Source organism: Bos mutus, chromosome 4 (assembly GCF_027580195.1).
Source record: "Bos mutus isolate GX-2022 chromosome 4, NWIPB_WYAK_1.1, whole genome shotgun sequence".
NCBI classification, from domain to species: Eukaryota; Metazoa; Chordata; class Mammalia; order Artiodactyla; family Bovidae; genus Bos; species Bos mutus.
In genome coordinates this window covers 72,318,433-72,340,722 of record NC_091620.1, presented here as the reverse complement: position 1 = coordinate 72,340,722, position 22,290 = coordinate 72,318,433, and the positions used below count along the sequence as shown (strand labels likewise).

The 22,290-nt window shown below is 45.3% G+C and overlaps 1 protein-coding gene across 5 annotated transcripts in view; it reads right to left on the bottom strand.

Moving 5' to 3' along the window:
- Nucleotides 1–22,290, bottom strand: part of ATXN7L1 (ataxin 7 like 1) — a 254,909-nt gene that overhangs the window by 61,027 nt on the left and 171,592 nt on the right. Inside the window, exon 1 of one of the 5 annotated variants that reach the window (XM_070369637.1) lies at nucleotides 6,190–6,477. The exons of the other annotated variants lie outside the window; for them this stretch is intronic. The gene's annotated coding sequence lies outside the window, so the exon portion shown is untranslated. Of the gene's footprint in view, nucleotides 1–6,189; nucleotides 6,478–22,290 lie in introns of those variants that run through there. 5 annotated transcript variants of the gene reach the window in all.

Genomic DNA, 22,290 nt, shown 5'->3' with positions numbered 1-22,290 from the left:
AAATATTCCACATGTCAAAACTAAAAGAACCTGCCTACTGCAAACAAGGTCGACGATCCCACGTGCGGCAACTAAGATCTGGCACAGCCAAATAAATGAACAAATATGCTTTTAAAAAAGAAAAAGATGGGGACTTCCCTGGCAATCCAGCAGTTAAGACTGTCCTTCCACTGCAGGCGGTGCAGGTTTAATCCCTGGTTGGGGAACTAAGATCCTGCATGCCAAGTGGGGGGGCCAAAAAAGATGAAACATATATACAACTCTGGCACCTGAGGAGCAGCAAGTTTAGAACCTTAATTCTAAACATACAAACAGGCAGGCTGGGCTTCCCTGGTGGTTCAGTGGGAAAGAATCTGCCTGCCAATGCAAGAGACACGGGTTTGATCCCTGATCTGGGAAGGTCCCACATGCTGAGAAGCGACTAAGCCCGTGTGCCACAACTATTGAGCCCATGCTCTAAAGCCCATATTCAGCAACGAGAGAAGCCACTGCAGCGGGAAGCCCATGCGCCACGACTAGCGAGTAGCCCTTGCTTGCTGCAACTAGAGAAAAGCCCTCCCAGCAACAAAGGCCTGGCACAGCCAAAAATAAAAAATAAAATGTTATATGTATATTTACATATATATATATATATATAAAAACAAGCAGGCTCAGCCAAATTTAAAAATGGGCAAGGGATCTGAACACACATTTTTCCAAAGAAGATAACACAGACGGTCAATAATGACATGAAAAGACGATCAACATCATTAGTCATCAGGGAAATTCAAATCAAAACCACAATGAGATACCACTTCACACATACTAGAACGACTATGTATATAAAAACAACAACCAAAAAACCCCCAAATGGAAAATAACAAGGCTTGGTGAGGATGTGGAGAAATTGGAACCTCTGGGCACCATCTGTGGGAATGTGAAATGGTACAGCCTCTATGGAAAACAGTGTGGTGGTTCCTCGAAAAGTTGAACATGGAATCACCACACGATTCAGGAATTCTTCTCCTAGAGTACAGACCCAGAAGAAATGAAACCAGGTACTCAAACAAATTCCTGTATATGAAGGCTCACTGCAGCACTATTAGCAAGAGCCAAATGGCTCAAGCAACCCAAATGTCCATCAATGGATGAATAAATAAATTGCAGTATATACATAATCAGTTCAGTTCAGTTGCTCAGTCGTGTCTGACTCTTTACGACCCCATGGACTGCAGCACGCCAGGCTTCCCTGTCCATCACCAACTCCTGGAGCTTATTCAGACTCATGTCTATTGAGCCAGTGATGCCATCCAGCCATCTCATCCTCTGTTGTCCCCTTCTCCTCCCGCCTTCAATCTTTCCCAGTATCAGGGTCTTTTCAAATGAGTCAGTTCTTCCCATCAGGTGGCCAAAGTATTGGAGTTTCAGCTTCAGCATCAGTCCTTCCAATGAACATTCAGGACTGATTTCCTTTAGGATGGACTGGTTGGATCTCCTTGGTGTCCAAGGGACTCTCAAGAGTCTTTTCCAACACCACAGTTCAAAAGTATCAATTCTTCAGTGCCCAGCTTTCTTTATAGTCCAACTCTCACATCCATACACAACTACTGGAAAAACCATAGTTTTGATTAGACGGACCTTTATTGGCAGAGTAATATCTCTGCTTTTCAATATTCTGTCTAGATTGGTCATAACTTTTCTTCCAAGGAGCAAGCATCTTTCATGGCTGCAGTCATCATCTGCAGTGATTTTGGAGCCCCCCAAAATAAAGTCTCTCACTGTTATTCAACCATAAAAAGAAATGAAGTACTGATACATGCTACCATATGAATGAACCCAGAAAACCCTATGCAAATGAAAGAAGCCAGGTACAGAGGTCATGTATGATATACATGCTATTTATAGGAAATGTCTGGAATAGGCAAATCCACAGAGACAGAAAGCAGACTGGAGGTTGCCAGGGACTGAGGCAGGGGGCTAGGGAGTAGAATAACTGCTGAATGGGTATGCGGTTTTATTCTGGAGTGATGAAACATTTGGAACCAGATAGAAGTGGTGGTTGCACAACACTGTACATGTACTCAATGCCACCAAACTGTTCACTTTAAATTGGTTACTTCATGTTATATGGATTTCACCTCAAAACCAAAAAACCCAAAGCTCTGCTGAAAGTAAGGGCCAAGACAAGCCACACACAGAACAACCAGTTTCAGAATCACTGAGAGTTACCTTTAAAACTCTTCTTGGAATCACTTAAAGGAAGTAATTTTTAACTTAAGATAACTAAGGGGGCCAGTAGGATAGCAGATAGGTACTCACTTCAAGACAGACAATTCAGGTCCACAAAGAAGTGTTGATTTGTCTTAAGCAATACCCAGTCCCCTCTTCCCCTACCAGGCACGATGGCTGCCCTTCTATTTACAGGTGGAAGGCTGAGGCACAGCTCCCCTCTGCCAGCCCCCTCATCCCTGATATAGCCATCATTTCCACCAAAGGGACTCGGGTCTTAGACTTTGACATTGGGACATAGTCACAGACTCCCCCACCCCTAACCTCCAGAGCAAGAAGAAACCCCACAGGTAAACATTCTCTGCTACCTCTGCTGGCCCCTTCCAGGGCTGGCATCACCTCCTTGGAGTGGCAGCCATGGGGCTGCCCAGCCTGGCTTCTCCAGCACAGGCCCTGGGCTCTCCCAGGCCAAGCAGCACCACCACTGGACAGTCTCCCTTCTGCCTGAATGTTAATTCCATTTCTGCCCCATGGAGGTCACCCTGAACTGGTCCAGTTTCCCTCCCATGGACACTTTGCCAAATGCTTTGTTCCCTGAAATATCCTTCTCCAGGCTAAATACTCTCAGACATCTTCTAAAATCATTCCTCTCAAAAGGTCATTTTCACTCTTCTCCTGATCTCTGATCCTGATCCTTGGCTCCCACGGCCTTCCTAAACTGTGACACTCAGAAGGGAGACCATTATAGGTGGGCAGCTCCCATCTGTCTGTTGTGGATATTGTTCTCCTGTTAAGTCCACCAGGCACTCAAGCTATATTTTTTATTTCTAACAGCCACATCACCCTTAAGTCTTATTTCACACTCTTCACTGCCAAGCTGCTTATCCACAGGTGTCCTTTAAAAATGTCATCTTGCTGGATTCAGTCCGCTGCTCTGACCTCTGGAGATCTTTCTGGACTCTACTCATTAATGTAATTGTTCTTCCTCCTAAATCTCTCCTATCTTGAAAAATTGGATAATCCTGCCACTAAGACTATTCTTCTTCTAAATCCTCATTTATAACATGGAAGAGGAGGACGGGGCCAAGTGCGCAACATATCCGTTGGGGTGACAGCAACCTGTGGACAGCACTCTAGAGGTGTGACTCTGCTGATCCACCTGCCATTCAGGGCAGGTATGTCACCTGGTCCACGCATCTTCATCTTCATTGGTACAGATCCCACAGATGACTAACAAATGGGGCTAAAAACAGCCCTCCTGCTATCAGCAGTTGAAAGACTAAGTGTAAAACTCTTATCAGAGCTTCACACAGTGAGTAATCAAATATGCCTTTATAACTGACAAGAAATACAATAAAAGGAGAAAACCTGGTTTTCCAATTCCCAGACTGCCCTCCTTTTTGGCAACCTATATAGTTGGTTGGTGGCAACCAACTATACACATTAGGCAGCTGAAACCAATACAAGGAGCACTGGCGTCCAAAAGCTGGAGTCTGAATACTGGCTCCCTCCTTCCAGAACCTCTGTGTTCTGAGGTTAAAAATATCTGCCCTTCAAGGCTATAGGGAGGAGTCAATGAGACGAGGCATGTAAAAGAGGTTTAAAAGTTGAGTCAGGCTATGCAAACATAAAAGAAGCATATTATGATTATTACTACTATAAATCTCTCCAAGATACCATTCCCACTGGCAGAAAGCTGCCAGTTAGGCCAACGAAAAACCTACAGATGCACTCAGGCTGCCAGGAGGCAGGTCTTCCAGCACAGAACAGCTGAACTGCTGTAAAGCATCTTCCTTTTCCCAAGGTTGGTGGGATGTGAGGGTTTGGTCAATTCATATGCAAAAGCCAAAGGGCGAGGAGGCTGGCTGGGAAACTTCTCAGTATTCACTGTCAACCTCTCCAACACAAACGCCTGTGGGCTCCCTTCAAGGTTCTTCATTCACTCAGGCTATGAGATTATCTATACAGTAGGGAGGGGGCACCCATAATCACTGTAGGCTGAGAAGCACACAATCTGAGACACCTCCAACCTAAGGCCTTCAAAGGTGGGTCTCCAATCCCACCCCAGCCTGACAGACAGGACGAAGAAATCGGGAGTATAACAGGGTCCCATCCATAAAGGCAGACTGGAATCAAATCAGAACAAAAAGTTTCTTAATCTCTGCGTTGCAGCCAGTTCACCCAGTTTGGATGGGGCAATGAATGAGAAGGCGGATGAAAGAAAGATATGTGCGGGCTGGAGCTCTGGCTCCCCAGCTTCACCGTCCAGGCTAAGACCACATCTTTATACTGGGACCAAAGGGCCTGACCTGTCCCTCTCCAGCTCAGTGAGACTATTATGAGAAAGTACAGGGCATGCTCTAAACCGTAGAAGACGAAAAGCAAACCTCATCCTCATTCTCTGCCAGGTTAGAGCAGACCAAAAAACAACACACAATACAAACAACCTTGCTTGTATATTACTGTTGTTGTTATTCAGTCTCTTAAGTCACGTCTGACTCGTTGTGACCCCATGGACCGCAGCACTCCAGGCTTTCCTGATCTCCACTCTCTCCACAGTTTGCTTGGATTTATGTCCATTGAGTTAGCGATGCTATCTAACCATCTCATCCTCCACTGCCCGCTTCTCCTTTTGCCTTCAATCTTTCCCAGCATTGGGGTCTTTTCCAACGAGTCAGCTCTTCACACAGATGAGAGAGACATGGAGGAGAAAAAGAAATCCACTGATGGCAGCACTGGGCAGTGAGAATCACGTCACGTTTCGGCCTATGTCACAGTTACTACCTTGGAAATTTCCATTTCAACCGTCCATTTTCATTTCATGTGTAAGTTGGTGATGCTGGGGGTGGGGAGCAGTGGGAGATTTGGACCTGTCTGAGAGGGACCCGTGTACTTGGATCAGGACAGACTTCCTACTCAGAAGGCCTTTCACAAGGCCCAGGTGATGTTTTCTCCCTCCCTTTCAATTTGTTTGGTTTAAAATATTTAACCAGAGGCACAATGAAGTGTCTCATTTGCCACGTTCTCCTGGACCATTAGACGGGGACTTCACACTTACTACGCTGATGAACATGCTACTTAGACATGCAAATTCTGGGAGCACACACACCAAGATGGGAGGTGCTCAAGGCACGCTCTCAGGGGCTGATTTAATTACACAGCCACGCGGTGGGGAAAGCAGAGCAATTTTTAGCCAACTGCTCTAGTAAATATTATGGGAAGCCCCTTCATAGAGTGCTAATGCTGCCTAGTGATTTCGAACATGTTTGGCTTTAGTTCTCATTCAAACACGCACGTGGTCCCCAAAGACGCCGCCACTGGGGCCAGAAAATCAAATAGATCATGCAGTAGCTGACATGCCGTCTTGCCGTTCAATATTATTATTATTATTATTTTTTTACTATAAACCCCGGAGTATTACTGTCATTTCAGTGAGGACAAACTGGAAACTCACTTTCCAGCCCCTGACTTCCTCAGCTCCTCCCCCAGTCCCACCGCCCGCTCTGGGCCGGCTGCACTGCTCCCCAGGGTTGGACAAAACAACCACCAGGAACCTATTTCGGACGTTTGAAACAATACCCAATCACTGCATCCACTCTCCCAGAGCGTCCCAGAGGAAATGGCATCATTACTTTCATTTTACTCCATTTGTGACCAACCAAAAGAAAACAACACATCCTAAGACAATTATCAGGGAATCTGATGTCGGCAGCTGGAGAGGACGCTCCGGAATGTTATCAAGTGACCTCTCGGAGAAATTAATTTTCAAGAGCTAAAATAACCTTCTGCTGCGCACGCCCACCCGGCCGTTTCTCTAGCTGCAGAAACGGATTTCACTTTCCACAGTTAGAACAGAAAACTCTCAGGCATCCCCATTTTTTCTTTTTTTTTTTTCCAAAAAAGTCTATAAATAACCCAGGATCAGCAAAATTTATGCAAAACATCCTGCTAGAAGAAGAAATGTAAACTAAAACCACTTACAGCGAGACTCGGGCTGCCAACTTAATCTGATTCTATGACGACTGTAAACACGTTGTACTTTTGGAACCTGAAGCGATCCATATTAGCAGATGTCATCACAGAAAAGAAAAAGAAAAAAAAAAAAAGAAGAAGACCTCCTCCTCCCAAACTAAATAACAAAAGCCTGGCCCCCAAACAGAGCACTGTGGTTGGGGGTCCAGTGTTCCGCACGGCCCAGGACCCAACGGCTGGCCAGCTGCAGTCAGTACCAGCTATCCGAGCTTGCACACGCCAACTGTTTTGACTACAGGCACTTGTTAAACACAGAGTTTCAGGTCCTACCAGTTGGACACCAGAAGTTCATAGAACTGACCCAGTGCCAAGAACAACAAGCCCAGAAAGCGAAACGGCTGCCTCGTGCGCCGTGTTTTCGTTAACTGTTTATGCAAGCCCCAGACCAATCGGGTAACAATTAAGAAGACAACCGAACTTAAATAACAAAAGCAGAAGATTACCACCTTGAAGGAAATGGAGATGTTTGGCAGATAAAGGACAGTTCAAAGGTGGGGTGGGTGGGGGTTTTCAGACAGAATGGGGAGGAGGGGCAGGTGTCACATGACAAACTGCGGTTATTAGCAGAAGGAACTGGGTGCTTCCTTGAAGCATCTTTAACTTAAAGCTTGACATAGAGATTCTGCAAATACTGAGGCCCTGGTACACATCTGGGGTGACGATTACAAGCACTGGAATTTGGACGTTGGCAAATCCCGAAGGAGAAAAAAGGGGTGTGCTGAGCGGAAGTCTTGAGACACGGAATGGGACTTCCAAGTTCCCTGCTTCGTGCAGCAAGGCCGCCGAGCCACAGAGGAAGCAAGGGACTGAGCACGTAAGAAGTGAATGGAGGGACTGCATCCCCGGGCTGCTTCTCACCTGGTCCCGAGAAAGGCTTCCCTTTTCTCTTTGAGGTCAGGGTTGCTGGGGCCAACCTTCCTCCCTCATCCAGTCTGGGATCTAGATTCTCTTACAGGTGACAGTGGATAAAGTATTTTCATTTGCCAAGATAAAATAAAAAGGAATGCTTAAATCACATATTTAACAAAGTTTTTCATTTCTTTCCCAGAATGCATTAAGCCCTATCTCATTTTTACACCAACACAATTGACCAGATCAAATTTTAGAATTATCTGAGGATTTGAGAAAAGTGAATTCCAAGGTTATTGGGATGCAAATGTAAGAATGAGAATTTTGCAATTGCTGAATGGATTCAAATCTAACCTCTGCTCCACCTTCTTCTTCTTCTTCTCTCTCTCATCTGCCTCTGAATTGAAGAATAAAATGTTGCCCCTTTCCCACTCCAGAGGTTTAGTGAAAACTAATGAGTAGGTAGAAACAGGTTGTTTATAAAAACTATTTTAACCACAGGCCAGGTTCATGTTGATTCTGGAGAGTAAATGTCGTTCCTCTGGTTCCAGGGATCTCCAGTGCAGTGGTGGAGGGTATGCACACCCACGTAACGGCTAACCCCTTCCTCCCAAAGGAACCCACATTTTCTTAAAACTACACAGACGTATTTCACCAGGATCTGAAACACAGCAGTTGCCTGATGGATCTAGACAACAGCATAGGCAGCTTGGAGCCTCCCAGACAAAGGAAGGCCAAGGGGAGGAAGAGGTTGGGGGAGGGGAGGGGAGGAGAGGAGGGAAGGGGCTCCCTGGAGAGAAGGGTCTGGTGGGGCAACATGAGGCTCACTACAGCATCCGGCCCCGGATTGACAACTGACTTCTTAAAGCGACCCCAGAATTGTGAGATTGGCCTCTCACTCAGAACTCCAAGGTTTACTTGTCCTCTTCATCACTCACTACAATTACAGGGCCAGTATGATTATCCCCATTTAACAAGGAGGAAAACGGAGGCTCAGAGAAAGCTCGGTCTCAGCCCCATGAACCGTGGCTGTGCTGGTATGGTACTTTATTATCTGCAATTATTTTCATTTTCACAGACAAGTAAACTGAGATTTCTGGAGAGGCTACAAATCATGTCCAAGGCCACACTGCAAATCATCAACAACATCAGGTCTCCTAACTGCTAACCCAGTCCTCCTTGCTTGCCTCTACCACGTTCCAGAACACAGAATGATAGAACTGAAAAGGCCAGTAAAGCTGTCTTATTAAAAAAGCACATCATCTTTCCTGATTTTCTCAAACTCCCATCCTCACGGTTTCTCAGTTCTTAGATTGCAACTCTCTAACAGGGAGGCTTCCTCTCCACAGTGTGGGGAGAGCTCTGGAAGTCTGCATTCCAGAGCTACTATTTCAATGCAAAGCCACCACCTCCACCCAGTCTGCACCCCGTCCTCCTTTGATTTCATTAGCACACCCAGTTGCTAACCCCTGGCTCCTTACCTAATCCCAGTCTAAGCAGCCGCCAGAGCGGATGCCCCAGCAGGCCTGCCAAGCTGTACATGATGCCGCCTGCATCTCCAAGGTGTGCTGTCTCGCATGCAGAAGGGATCTGCCTGAATCTCTTCTCCAACATGTGTATCAAGGTTACGCTTTTGCTGCGTTATTTTGTTACAGAGGCTGATGGAAATAAAGGACCAAATGAAGGATCCCACTGTCATATCCCTTGTCCGTGCCAAGTGGACACACTCCCAGCTTGATAGGGGGTGACATTACTATCCTGTGATACATGTGAGTGGGTTCATTGTAGGTTTGGGGCATTTTATTTGAGAAGTTACAGTAATGAGTTTGCCACAGGGTTTGTAGGAGTGAATGGGGATGAATTTAAGCATTCAGGGCCATGAACAGAGATGCTGAAAATTGACTGCAGAGGGGGAGAGGTCAGGAGGGATGATTAGAAAGTCCTAGAACATTTTACTGCCACTTTGTGAATCTACCTCTCCCCCTTCTTTCTCTCTGAAAATGCAACCAGCAGGGAAGCTGGGTGCTACGGTGGACTTCATGTTGAATATCACTAAGGCAGTCAACGTTGTGAACTCTCATCAAATCCGCGTGCTGCTGTTGGTGGGAGAAGCTCTATGGCTAGATGCGATGCACAGGTGGCACCTCCCACCAGTTTATTTGAGGTTGTTTTGGTAACCACAGGACATTTGCATCCATGCTGCCTGAAAATTATATGGGGCCTGGGTAAATCAGAACAGTCTCAGCAGGAAAATTCACTGGCTTACATGACACAAAGTGAGGAGAATATTTCCATGAACCTTGTGACTCCTCTGAGCACAGAGACCATTTTTTTTTTTTAAACCAAAAAGTAGGACACAGGGTTTGACAAGCATTGGGAAGACAGGATAGGCTATTAAAAAGTAGAACTCCTGAAAATCTGAGGGGCATGGCCACTAAATCAGTAAAATTAGCAAAAGTAGGCTAATAGAGGGATGCAGAATTGTTAGCATTAGTTTGTTGTGGCTGTTACTGGTGTGCTTAACAAAGGCAGTTCTATCATAGACCAGACAAACAGTGCTCTGCTTGCAGATATGGTGATTTGGGGAGGGCTGGTAAGGACAGTACATCCAGTTTGGAGCAGGACAGCGGTGAAGGAGACAAAGCTGAGGTCTGCTGCCCACGCTCTGGGCTTTCAGACCCCTCCACTGAGGGCACTGCATCAGAGTACATACGCACAGAAGGAACGTGCGCAGGACCAAGTAAGGTCTTAAAAATACGGCCTGCATATGTGGCTAGGTTGCTAAGTTGCTTTAGTCGTGTCCAACTCTTTGTGACCCTGTGGACTGTATAGCCTACCAGGTTTCTCTGTCCATGGGGATTCTCCAGGCAAGAATACTGGAGTGGGTTCCCATGCCCTTCTCCAGGGGATCTTCCTGACCCAGGGATCTAATGCACATCCCTTATATCTCCTGCACTGGCAGGCAAGTTCTTGACTACTAGCACCACCTATGAAGCTGCATATGTGGAGAGCAGTCAAGAAAAGACAGAGGCCTGAGCTCTCAGGAGAAACAGAGAAGCAAAGTTACACAGCAGTAACTTGCGGCTGCTGTTGGATGCAGGCCTGACTTTACTCCCTGATGCTGCCCTGCAGACTTCCAGGTCAGGACCTGAGGCTCAGCTGGACACTCTTCCCTTTTGCCCTGTTACCTGGGTTCACAGGGACTGGGCTAGCCTGCCTGGTCGTACCTGGACCTGGCTTTTGGCATAACCCTTGGTAATGTGAACTCATGACCAGAGCTGCAGAGACAGGTTTGCACATACGGGACCACAGACCCTAGATTCTTCAGAAGATAGTCAGTTTCAACCAGCCTTGGCTGACACTACACCATAATTTGAAAAACGACTTTATACTGAAGGTCAGCCAATGTGGGTTGACTGCACTCTGGACTACTAGACTTCACGTTCCTTGAGGACTTGTTCAGAGTCTCGCTTATCTTTGGAAGCCAATGTCCTGCCAGAGTATGGAAGTCTTGCTATGCCTTTTAATACAGGTTTTAAATGAATGAAGTTCCACTTAATGTGAACCACAGATAGATGAATACCTTATGAGATATACCTGAAGGTGAATATCTTTTTGTTAAGTATGTATGAAATTTGGTGTTCAATTAATTTTGTTTCCATTAATTAATTTTTTTAAAAGTACAATATTTCATTATTGTTTTTTTAGGTTTCTTCCCCACCCCCCACCAAGTCAAATTTGGTATTTTTTAAAGTTATATTATGGTTCAAGTTAGACAGAAGGTAGAAAGGCTTTCCACTTAAGATTAAAAATACTAAATCTTCAAAAAATTGTAGCTACTTTGTAATAGGAATCTTTCCAAAGGTCTTCATTCTCTTGTACTCTGTTCTCTTAAATGGTATATACTTTGAACATTATTTGATCTTTTTTTTTTTATATAACTCAAGGTCACTGTTAAGGGCATTCATTTCTATACTTTGCTACAAAATGGTGATATCAGGGCCTACCACACCTTTCAGACTTTTTGACCCTGATCCATCTCAAGAAATGAATTTTACATGGCAACAACCTGGTATGCACAAAAACTTCAAAGGTTGTAAGATTTATCTTTACTAAGTAAAAACCACTTGAATATTTTCTCTTCTCTTCTATGCCATGGTTTCAAATGTTGGTCAGGGATGGCTAAAGTGATCACCCCCACCATCACAAGAGGCACCTGTGGCATACAAACAGAGAAAGTACACAGGCCTTCTGTCCTACACAAAAAGGGCTTCAGCGTCCCCACTTGCAGCCTTTTACTTTCTTTTTGGCTGCACTGGGTCTTCATTGTGGTGCAAGGGCTCTTCTCTAGTTGTGGTGTTAGGGGGCTTCTCTAGTGCTGGCATGTGGGTTTCTCTCGTTGCCACGACATATGGGAATCTTAGTTCCCCGACTACAAATGGAACCCGAGTCCCCTGCACTGGCAGGTGGCTTCTTAATCCACTGGACCACCAGGGAAGTCCCTGGCTTTTACTTTCCTCCTGCATCTGGTGTCACTTATACTCAGTCAGGGCCTGCCTCCACAGTCCTACTCACAGAGTTCTAATTTGCCAAACCTGGAAATCAGACCATCCAGCTTGCTTGTGTAAACGGAGTGTAAAGTGTTGCTCCATGAAAGCCTGAGGGGTGCCCCATGGATGACTCATGGGGTGAGGTATTCTTATGTGCTAGAGTTCCTGGTGGGGCTCCCAGAAGTCTTGCCCAGCGGCAAGGCTCATGACACTGAGGTGTTACTGGATTTGTTCACCCACATGTGAACATGAGTGTTTCTCCTTTGAAAGGAATAGTCTGATCACTGGGCTTCAAGGGCTATTAAATGACAGAGGCTCCCAGCAGTAATATAGCTTCGGGAATGACCAGCTCTGGGCTCCAGTGTATGAGAAGTATTCCCTAGAGTAACTGACTCTACTTCAGGCAGTTTGTAACAACAGTGCAGTATTTTGATCTCCACTCTGATATGCCCTTTGCCCTGTAATTTACAGCTCCTCCTGGACTACACTTCAACTCTCAGGAGTCTTCCCACCTAAATCAAAGATGCTAATCTAACAGGCTTATGAGTTGTCTCCTAGTGAAATTTTGAAGTGATGTGCATGTGCATGTGTGTGAAGATATCTTAAATTGATTTTAAATAACTATAGCAGAGCGGGTAGATACTGTGTCCCTAAAGAAACCTAGATAACAAGCAATCAGGCACTGGTCACATAAACTATTGGCACATCTATTCAGTGGAATTTCTGCTGCTGCTGCTGCTAAGTCGCTTCAGTTGTGTCCGACTCTGTGCAACCCCATAGACGGAAGTCCAGCAGGAATTTCTGGGAAGCTATAAAAATGATGATGTAGATCTATACTTACTGAAATATGTCCACAATAATTGCAGACAGAAAAAAAAGATTTCAAGACAATGCCTACAATAGGATTCCATTTTTATTTTTTTAAATATAAAATATATGCAAAGAGGTACACATGTATAACACATATATAAACACATACACATGGGAAAAAGATGGAAAGTTTTACTTGGAAATATTTATTTTTATTTCCTAAAATGGTTGGTGGTTTTTAAGATGTATCAGTTTTATAATAAGAAAAAAGCATTCTCACTTTGAAAAAATAAAATTCTACATTATTATGCAAAAAAGTACTTCTGCTTGTGGCACTCACCCCATTCTCATCTTGTAAGTGACTGTTCCCCCGGGAACACTCACTATATCCATGTATCCATCCATAGGGTGACACACTCAAGCTGAGGCACACTCACTTCTCATGAGTTATGATGTCTTTTCAAACTTTTAAAAGAGTTCTATTCCTATATAATAGGGTAAGTTGAATCTTTATTGGAGAATTTTCACATTAATGCATATGAAGGCAAAGGAAGGGCTTATGGTTTTACTTTTAAGGGTCATGTTCTCTTCTCTGATGGAGTTAAGGGGAAATGTAAGTCCTGAAACTAGTTACCTCCCTGGCAGATGCAGGCTACCAGGTCTATCCATTCTCCAGGAAGACAAGAAAGAGCTGACACCATCTAGATTCTGAAGCTAATTTTCTTCCAAGACAGAGTCCATTCAAAGCATAAACTGATGTTGGGTTTAAGGACAGGAACAACCCCTAATTTGTGTTCTCTCTACAAAGTGTATTCACATCCAAGAAATATCGCCCCTCAAAATGACTAGGAGGAAGGGCAAGCAAATGTACTATTCTGAAGTTGACAAATGAGGAAAATAGGATGTATCAAGGGGGGGCTTTCAAACTGTGATGCTGGAGAAGACTCTTGAGAGTCCCTTGGACTGCAAGGAGGTCAAATTAGTCAATCCTAAAGGAAATCAACCCTGAACATTCATTGGAAGGACTGATGCTGAAGCTGAAGCTCCAATACTTTGGCCACCAGATGCAAAGAGCCAACTCACTGTAAAAGACCCTGATGCTGAGAAAGATTGAAGGCAAGAGGAGAAGGGGACGACAGAGAATGAGATGGTTGGATGGCACCACAGACTCAATGGATATGAGTTTGAGCAAACTCCAGGAGATGGTGAAAGACAGGGAAGCCTGGTGTGCTGAAGTCCACAGGATCGTAGAGTAGACACGATGTAGTGACTGAACAATAATAACAACACTACTAGAGAGGGATTCAAACCATTCTCTTGGGTTTATTCTCCATTTTCTGTGCCACTGCATTCTTTCCAGAAGCAAAGTAACCATATACCTATTATCCTAACCGGACAACTTTGAAAGGGAAAAGAGGTACATTTAAACACAGGCTTCAGGGCATCTACGAACAAAGCTAGTGGAGATGATGGAATTCCAGTCAAGCTGTTTCAAATCCTAAAATATGACGCTGTGAAAGTGCTGCACTCAATATGTCAGCAAATTTGGAAAACTCAGCAGTGGCTACAGGACTGGAAAAGGTCAGTTTTCATTCCAATCCTAAAGAAAAGCAATGTCAAAGAATGCTCAAACTGCCGCACAATTGCACTCATCTCACATGCTAGTAAAGTAATGCTCAAAATTCTCCAACCCAGACTTCAGCAATACGTGAACCGTGAACTTCCAGATGTTCAAGCTGGATTTAGAAAAGGCAGAGGAACCAGAGATCAAATTGCCAACACCCACTGGATCATCGAAAAAGCAGGAGAGTTCCAGAAAAACATCAATTTCTACTTTATTGACTATGCCAAAGCTTTTGACTGTGTGGATCACAATAAACTGTGGAAAATACTGAAAGAGATGGGAATACCAGACCACCTGATTTGCCTCTTGAGAAATCTGTATGCAGGTCAGGAAGCAAAAATTAGAACTGGACATGGAACAACAGACTGGTTCCAAATAGGAAAAGGAGTATGTCAAGGTTGCATATTGTCACCCTGCTTATTTAACTTACATGCAGAGTACATCAAGAGAAACGCTGGGCTGGAGGAAGCACAATCTGGAATCAAGACTGCTGGGAGAAATATCAATAACCTCAGATATGCAGATGACACCACCCTTATGGTAGAAAGTGAAGAAGAACTAAAGACTCTCTTGATGAAAGTGAAAGAGGAGAGTGAAAAAGTTGGCTTAAAGCTCAACATTCAGAAAACTAAGATCATGGCATCCGGTCCCATCATTTCATGGCAAATAGATGGGGAAACAGTGGAAACTGTTTTATTTTTTTGGGCTCCAGAATCACTGCAGATGGTGATTGCAGCCATGAAATTAAAAGACGCTTACTCCTTGGAAGAAAAGTTATGACCAACCTAGATAGCATATTAAAAAGCAGAGACATTACTTTGTCAACAAAGGTCCTTCTAGTCAAGGCTACGGTTTTTCCAGTAGTCATGTATGGATGTAAGAGTTGGACTATAAAGAAAGCTGAGTGCCACAGAATTGATGCCTTTGAACTGTGGTGTTGGAGAAGACTCTTGAGAGTCCCTTGGACAGCAAGGAGATCCAACCAGTCCATTCTAAAGGAAATCAGTCCTGACTATTCATTGGAAGGACTGATGCTGAAGCTGAAACTCCAATACTTTGGCCACCTGATGGGAAGAACTGACTCATTTGAAAAGACTCTGATGCTGGGAAGGATTGAGGGCAGGAGGATAAGGGGACGACAGAGGATGAGATGGCTTGATGGCATCACCGACTCAATGGACATGGGTTTAGGTGGACTCCAGGAGTTGGTGATGGACAGGGAGGCCTGGCATGCTGCGGTTTATGGGGTCACAAAGAGTTGGACATGACTGAGCAACTGAACTGAACTCAGGGCATCAGGTACAAACTGTGACTCTCCCAGGCAAACTAGGCTTTATAGTCACTTTAGATATAATCTAGGATGGAACAACGGACTGATTCCAAGTAGGAAAAGCAGTACGTCAAGGCTGTATATTGTCACCCTGCTTATTTAGCTTATATGCAGAGTACATCAAGAGAAACGCTGGGCTGGAAGACGCACAAGCTGGAATCAAGATTGCTGGGAGAAATATCAATAACCTCAGATATGCAGATGACACCACCCTGATGGCAGAAAGTGAAGAGGAACTAAAAAGCCTCTTGATGAAAGTCAAAGTGGAGAGTGAAAAAGTTGGCTTAAAGCTCAACATTCAGAAAACGAAGATCATGGCATCCGGTCCCATCACTTCATGGCAAATAGATGGGGAAACAGTGGAAACAGTGTCAGACTTTATTTTGCGGGGCTCCAAAATCACTGCAGATGGTGACTGCAGCCATGAAATTAAAAGACGCTTACTCCTTGGAAGGAAAGTTATGACCAACCTAGATAGCATATTCAAAAGCAGAGACATTACTTTCCCAACAAAGGTCCGTCTAGTCAAGGCTATGGTTTTTCCTGTGGTCATGTATGGATGTGAGAGTTGGACTATGAAGAAATCTGAGCAACGAAGAATTTGATGCTTTTGAACTGTGGTGTTGGAGAAGACTCTTGAGAGTCCCTTGGACTGCAAGGAGATCCAACCAGTCCATTCGGAAGGAGATCAGTCCTGGGTGTTCTTTGGAAGGAATGATGCTAAAGCTGAAACTCCAGTACTTTGGCCACCTCATGCGAAGAGTTGACTCATTGGAAAAGACTCTGATGCTGGGAGGGATTGGGGACAGGAGGAGAAGGGTACGACAGAGGGTGAGATGGCTGGATGGCATCACCGACTCAATGGACGTGAGTTTGAGTGAACTCCGGGAGTTGGTGATGGACAGGGAGGCCTGGCGTGCTGCGATTCATGGGGTCACAAAGAGTCGGACATGACTGAGTGACTGAACTGAACTGAGCGCTCTCCTATGCTACTCCCTCCATGATACCTTTTGAATAGGAGAGAGAAATGGAACATGGTTACATGTCTAATTTACTTTAAAGCACTTGAGTGTGTAAACAAATGCAAGAGAAAACAAGAGTACGTAGCTGGTGTTTTATTGTGTATGAACCAGTTGGTCTTGGCTGCTACCTCTAGGGGTGATCAGCTCACAGGGTATGAAGAATACAAAGTCTGGATTCATCAACTGGTGTTAACCTGAGGTCACATTCCCACACTGCCTACTTTAAGTCCTTTGGCTATCTGGATAAACATTCTTTTTTTTTTTTGACTGGTTTTATTTTATTTTTAATAAAATTTTAATAAAAATTGGTTTTATTTATTTTTTTTTTTACTTTACAATATTGTATTGGTTTTGCCATACATCAACATACATCCGGATAAACATTGTGAACATAAAAAAAATGGGCTAGTGTTGGTGAAACTTGTGATTTAGTATAACGAATGCTAGAAATGGGTTCTTATTGGTGTTCAGGGTATGCAGCCTGGCAAAAAACGTTTAGTGACATCCCCACCCTTGCGTAAACAGGGTCCTGGAGGCTCCCCTGAGTGCAGCTGTCACAGCAGGAAGGTTGATGACAGCATGAAGCTGACACAGGGAAACAGTCCTGTCTCTGGACGACTTCTGCAGCTGCCTTGAGCGAACCTTTTCTCTGAGGTACGGCTGGAACAGACCAACAGAGAGAGGGCTGGGACTTCATCAAGTTCACCAAACAGGTTGGTCAAACTGCTTTCTCCCTACTTGATAAACATTTGTTTGATAACTATCTATCTCTGCAGCAGACTTCAGTCTTAACACTTGCATTCATTACCACCTGGTGGTGAGGTTGTGGGAGTAGAAGCTAAGCTTCACCACCTCAACCTTCTACAGGGGCAACTGTTGCATGGTCAGACCGGCTCAGGTCAGTCCAAACAAGCTGCCAGTGGAGGCTCACACAAGTTTCAGCACAGGATCCCTGAATACCTGGTCCTCTTCACCAGATAAGGAGCTTCCTGAAAGCAAAGACCAGGTATGTCTTGTTCACTATCCAGTCCTCAGCCTCACACAGTGCCTGCTCATAGAAAGTGTGTGATGGGGGACTTTCTCGGTAGTCTAGGGGATAAGACTCTGTGCTCCCAATGCAGAGAACCTGGGGTTCAATCTCTGGTTGGGGAACTAAGATCTCACCTGCTGCAATTAGAGAAGCTTGCATGCCACAACTAGAGACATGTGTGCTACAATGAAGATGCAATGCAGCCAAAATATAAAAAAGTGTGTGATGGATATTTATCCAATGAATAAATAAATGAATAGAAATTCTGTCATTTCTAAAATCTATTTTACTAGCTCTAAGCTGTGACTGTTCTTTATTCCACGAATGACAACTAATCCTCAAAAACCATAATCTACTGTTTGTCCTGGGTTAATACTTTAAAAAGCAATAAATAAACTAGTGGTAAAAACCACTGGGATCACATTAATCCTCACAGAAAATGTCATGAGATTGGTATTATTATCCCAGTGTTCAGATGAGGAAATCAAAGACCAGAGAGGTCAAAACTCGAGTTAGTAAAGTCAGACCTGAACTCAGGTCTGTCTGACTCCAAGTAGTCAACTGCTACCCAGAGCTGGCCATCACTCAGTTCTGCAGGTGTGTGTTTTTTTTTCCCTTTACTTTTCTCTCCCTTTTCTTTTTCTTTTTTAATCTACTTTTATTCTACTTACTTTGTGTTATCCTATTGAACACACATCTTTCTGGCACTTCACCTTATTTTATCAAAAGTTTCTTCTTGGGGAAAAAGCTGAATGGATGTTGGGATATATGAATCAGCTTTCTGGTTCTTCTGCTTTTAATTATTTTGATTGACACGTGGCACTGAGGCGATGTCTAATGGCCTCTCCTGTCTTTGAGCCACAGGAGAATCTGTCTCAGCTCCCCTGGTCTCCAGGGCCCGGTGCTAGGCTTATCCTTCCCGCTGCGGCATCCTGCCCCCAGCCACTGGACCACTGACAGTCTTTGCTTCCTGTCTCTGGGAGTTGGTGCACAGCGTTCCCTCCCTGGAATGCTTGTCCACCCTTCTGTTCTTCCCCTTGGCTAACTCTGTGGGTTATTTTTTCAAGACCCAGTTCAAACATGGCCACATTTGGGATACCCTGGAGCCCAGTCACCCTGTGTCCCTGCCAGGTCTCAGAGGAGTCCCCCCTCCATGCTCCCGGCACGCTGCCCACACCTCAGCACCTGGCACCTGGCTCTCGAACCACTGATGGACCCGCCTCCCTCTTCCACTGTGCCAGAAAAAGCCAAGAAGTCAGGACCTTGCCTTAGCACTGGCCTGCAGCAGGCACTCAAAGTGTGTTAGATAATGAATGGATAAATCAGGAAATAATTAGCCAACCCACGGTGAAGCGCGAGAAAAACACAGGGATCAGCGGGCCACCAGTTTCCAGAGGTCTGAAGGCTAGCTAACTTTAATTACCTCTCTTAGCCAGTGGGCTCAAAAATCATTTTTGAAGCCTAAGGGAATGATGGTGGGTTTATGAGAGGCAATAGACCATTTAACTCTGAGTGCTCGACTCCTTTGCCTGTTACAGAATAAAACCTCTGAAAAGATTTTCCCACTGCAGCCAGATCCCACTCTCTGATGCTGGGCCAGCCACTGGCCTCCTGTCGGGGGTTTGGGGTGATCTGACAGCACCCACGTGACAGGCTGCACTGGCAGCTCATGGGGCTCTCTCTGGCTCCGAGTGCCCATCTAAGCCAAGAAGTTAGCAGGTCCCAGATGCAGGCCAGCACAGGTTGAGCCAACCGTAGGACTTCAGCCTAATGAAATAAACAATTCCCAGCATAGCCTGACCCTTTAGAATGTAATGCCTTCTGACCACACTGTGTAGATAAAAATAAGTTAGTAATTTCCTCTCACTAAACTCTTGGGCACAAACCAAGAAATCTGCAGTGTGGCTCTTCTGATGCTACTGTACAACTGCAAATATTTAGGCTTCTCTGAATTCTTATCAGTGTTTATCAGCAGGGATGCACCTGGCATTTCTGGCGGGACAAGTCCTCCCTGGGTGGAATCGTCCAATGCACTGCAGAGGATTTAGCGCCTCTGATCCAAGCAATGATAACGACACAGTTCTGAGCATTCCTAGGGCTGAGAGGAACTGTGAGTACTGGGATTCCCTGTGTTCTTAGCTTTCATTCACTTTGCAGGAGGAGAGTCTTGGAAGGGACTGCAGAGGCCACCCAAACCAAGTATGGTGGGGACAAGGACCAGGGAGTCAGAGCACCTGAGAACAGGGGATACTCAGACCACAGTTTGTCTGCAGGAGAAAGTGGAAGTCCTGAGAGCGAGGAGGATGCCTGGGGGCCCTGAATGAAGAAGTCAGGGTGGTGAGGGAGTTGGCCTCGCAGAACCGACAGATGGGAGCTTGAACAGAGGTCAAAAGAGTGCAAAAGGGACAAAGGATGAGCAGGGAGTAGGGAAAGCCTGGGCAACAGCTCTGAACCCCAGCTGCACTCACTGTCCTCCTCTCAGCTTGCAGGGGTGTGCAAAACAAAGGGACCAAGAAGGCCACTGATTCTGGACAGCCCTAAGGGGTGGAAGATCTCACGTACCAACTAGCTCTCCTCCCTTGCCTAGTCTTAACAGAGCACTGGCAACAACAGCCGCCCTGTCACTGTGACCATCACCACTGTGTCACACCCTGCAAATGGGACCCGCTGCGGAGAACTTCCCAGTCCCTCAGAGTGACCTTCAAGGGCATCTCGATCACAAAAGGGGAAAAGTTCTACAGCCAGCCAGGGAGAAAGCTCTGCCAGGGTGTCAGGCAGGGGAGCCAGGGACACAAGACTCAGCACCATTTAATCGCTGTACGGTCAACAGCCCTAGCAGGGTGGCAACAGGCAATGCTGTCGAGAAGCTACTTATTCCTGTCTTATCTTTCTCACTTGTTTTAAATTTACTCTATCTCGCTCTGTTGTTTGCAACTTTACAAGCAGTCCTAAATCCTTCTGCAACAAGGCTGGGTATAACTAAATAAAGTGGAGAAATAAAATACCGGCTGCATTGTCAGCACCACCAGACTGGGCATGAAGTGTCTGTCTGGGCTCTGATCTAGAAGCCAGGGGCACGCTGTAAAAGGGGTGCAGGGAGGAGGGGAAAACTCCACGGCGTGTGCTAGGGATGCTGGCCTGGACCCTGGAGCCTGGGTCCTGCCCAGCCTCCTGCTACCATCTTGGCCTCAGAGACCTCATCTTTAAAATGAGGGATCTGACTCAACGATTTCAAAGGTCCCTTTATGCCCAAGCACTGCAACTCTAAGCAGCACCCACATCTGGCTCTATTCTTTCCTGATACACTCACTGGCTCTTCTCCAAGTGGAGTAGGCCAATCAGGGCTCCTTCCAGAAGAGTTTCTGTGTGTGATGACAAATGTCAGTTGTACTGGTCACCTGCTATGCTTTTTCCAGTAGTCATGTACAGATGTGAGAGCTGGACCATAAAGAAGTCTGAGAGCCAAAGAACTGATGTTTTCGAATTGTGGTGTTGGAGAAAACTCTTCAGAGTCCCTTGGACTGTAAGGAGATCAAACCAGTCCATCCTAAAGGAAATCAACCCTGAATATTCATTGGAAGGACTGATGCTGAAGCTGAAGCCCCAAAACTTTGGCTATCTGATGTGAAGAGTCAACTCACTGGAAAAGACCTTGATGCTAGGAAAGATCGAGGGCAGGAGGAGAAGGGAGCAACAGAGGATGAGATGGTTGGATGGCATCATTGACTCAATGGACATAAGTCTGAACAAACCCTGGGATACAGTGAAGGACAGGGAAGCCTGGTATGTTGCATTCCATGGGATTGCACAGAGTTGGACACTACTGAGCAGATGAACGATGATGACGACAACTGGTCACCTGAAGCAATAACTGGTCACTCCAAAGAGACTAATGCCCCATGAAAAGGAACTGAGGTACTACTCATTTGGGGGTGTGGAAAGCCAGGCTTTCACTGGAAAATTTAATGACCAGTTTTCCCAGTGTAAAAATGGGATAAAAATACTGGTTTTTATCTCCATCCACTGATTGGGTAGTAAGTTCCCTCCTTTTAAATAAGTCCTGTTATGGAAGGTAATACCATATCTGTTGGGACAGTATCTGTGGCTGCTACAAAAACCATTATTGACAATCGAAAGAATATTATTAAGCATAAACCCACACTTAGCAGGCACTGCTAATGTTTTCAGAGATTCTTCTCATAGCCGTCCATTCAAGACGTCAGCCTTGTTTTAAGGTACCTAGTCTCACAAACCCAAAGTCATCATCCCTACTTGTACAGAGAATGGTTTAGACATCTGCTGCTCTTAGGGAACTGAGTTCAAAATGTCAGAGTGTTTTATTTGAGTGCTTCTCAAGCCATAGGAGGTCTTGTTAAAATACAGATTCTGATTCCGTAGGTCAGTGCATTAGTCATGCCTTTTTTATTTTTCTATATTTCTGATGCTCTGACATCTTAAGGGCTTGCTGATGCTGGCTGGTCAATTTCTAGAGACAGGAAAGGCCTCACCTTCAAGTGCCCTTTTAGTATGCAAAATGACAAATCCAAAGCTCCCTCCTCTCTCCTCTCACAACCAACTCCTACCCTCCAGGCCACTATTCCCCTGCCCTAATCACCCCAGGGTCAGGTACCAGACAACTGGAGGCTGCCCCTGCACCCCAGAGCCTGCTTCAATGATTCAATCTAGCCAATCCTAATCTTCCTTACTCTGCTTCACCTGTTCCTTTCCATGGACGCTAAAATAAAGGCCCTTGCTCATGTTTTCCCCACAACCTCTGCCTCCTGACTGACCCAGCTGCTTCCCCAGGTGGCCCTGTGTGACACAGCATGCCATGG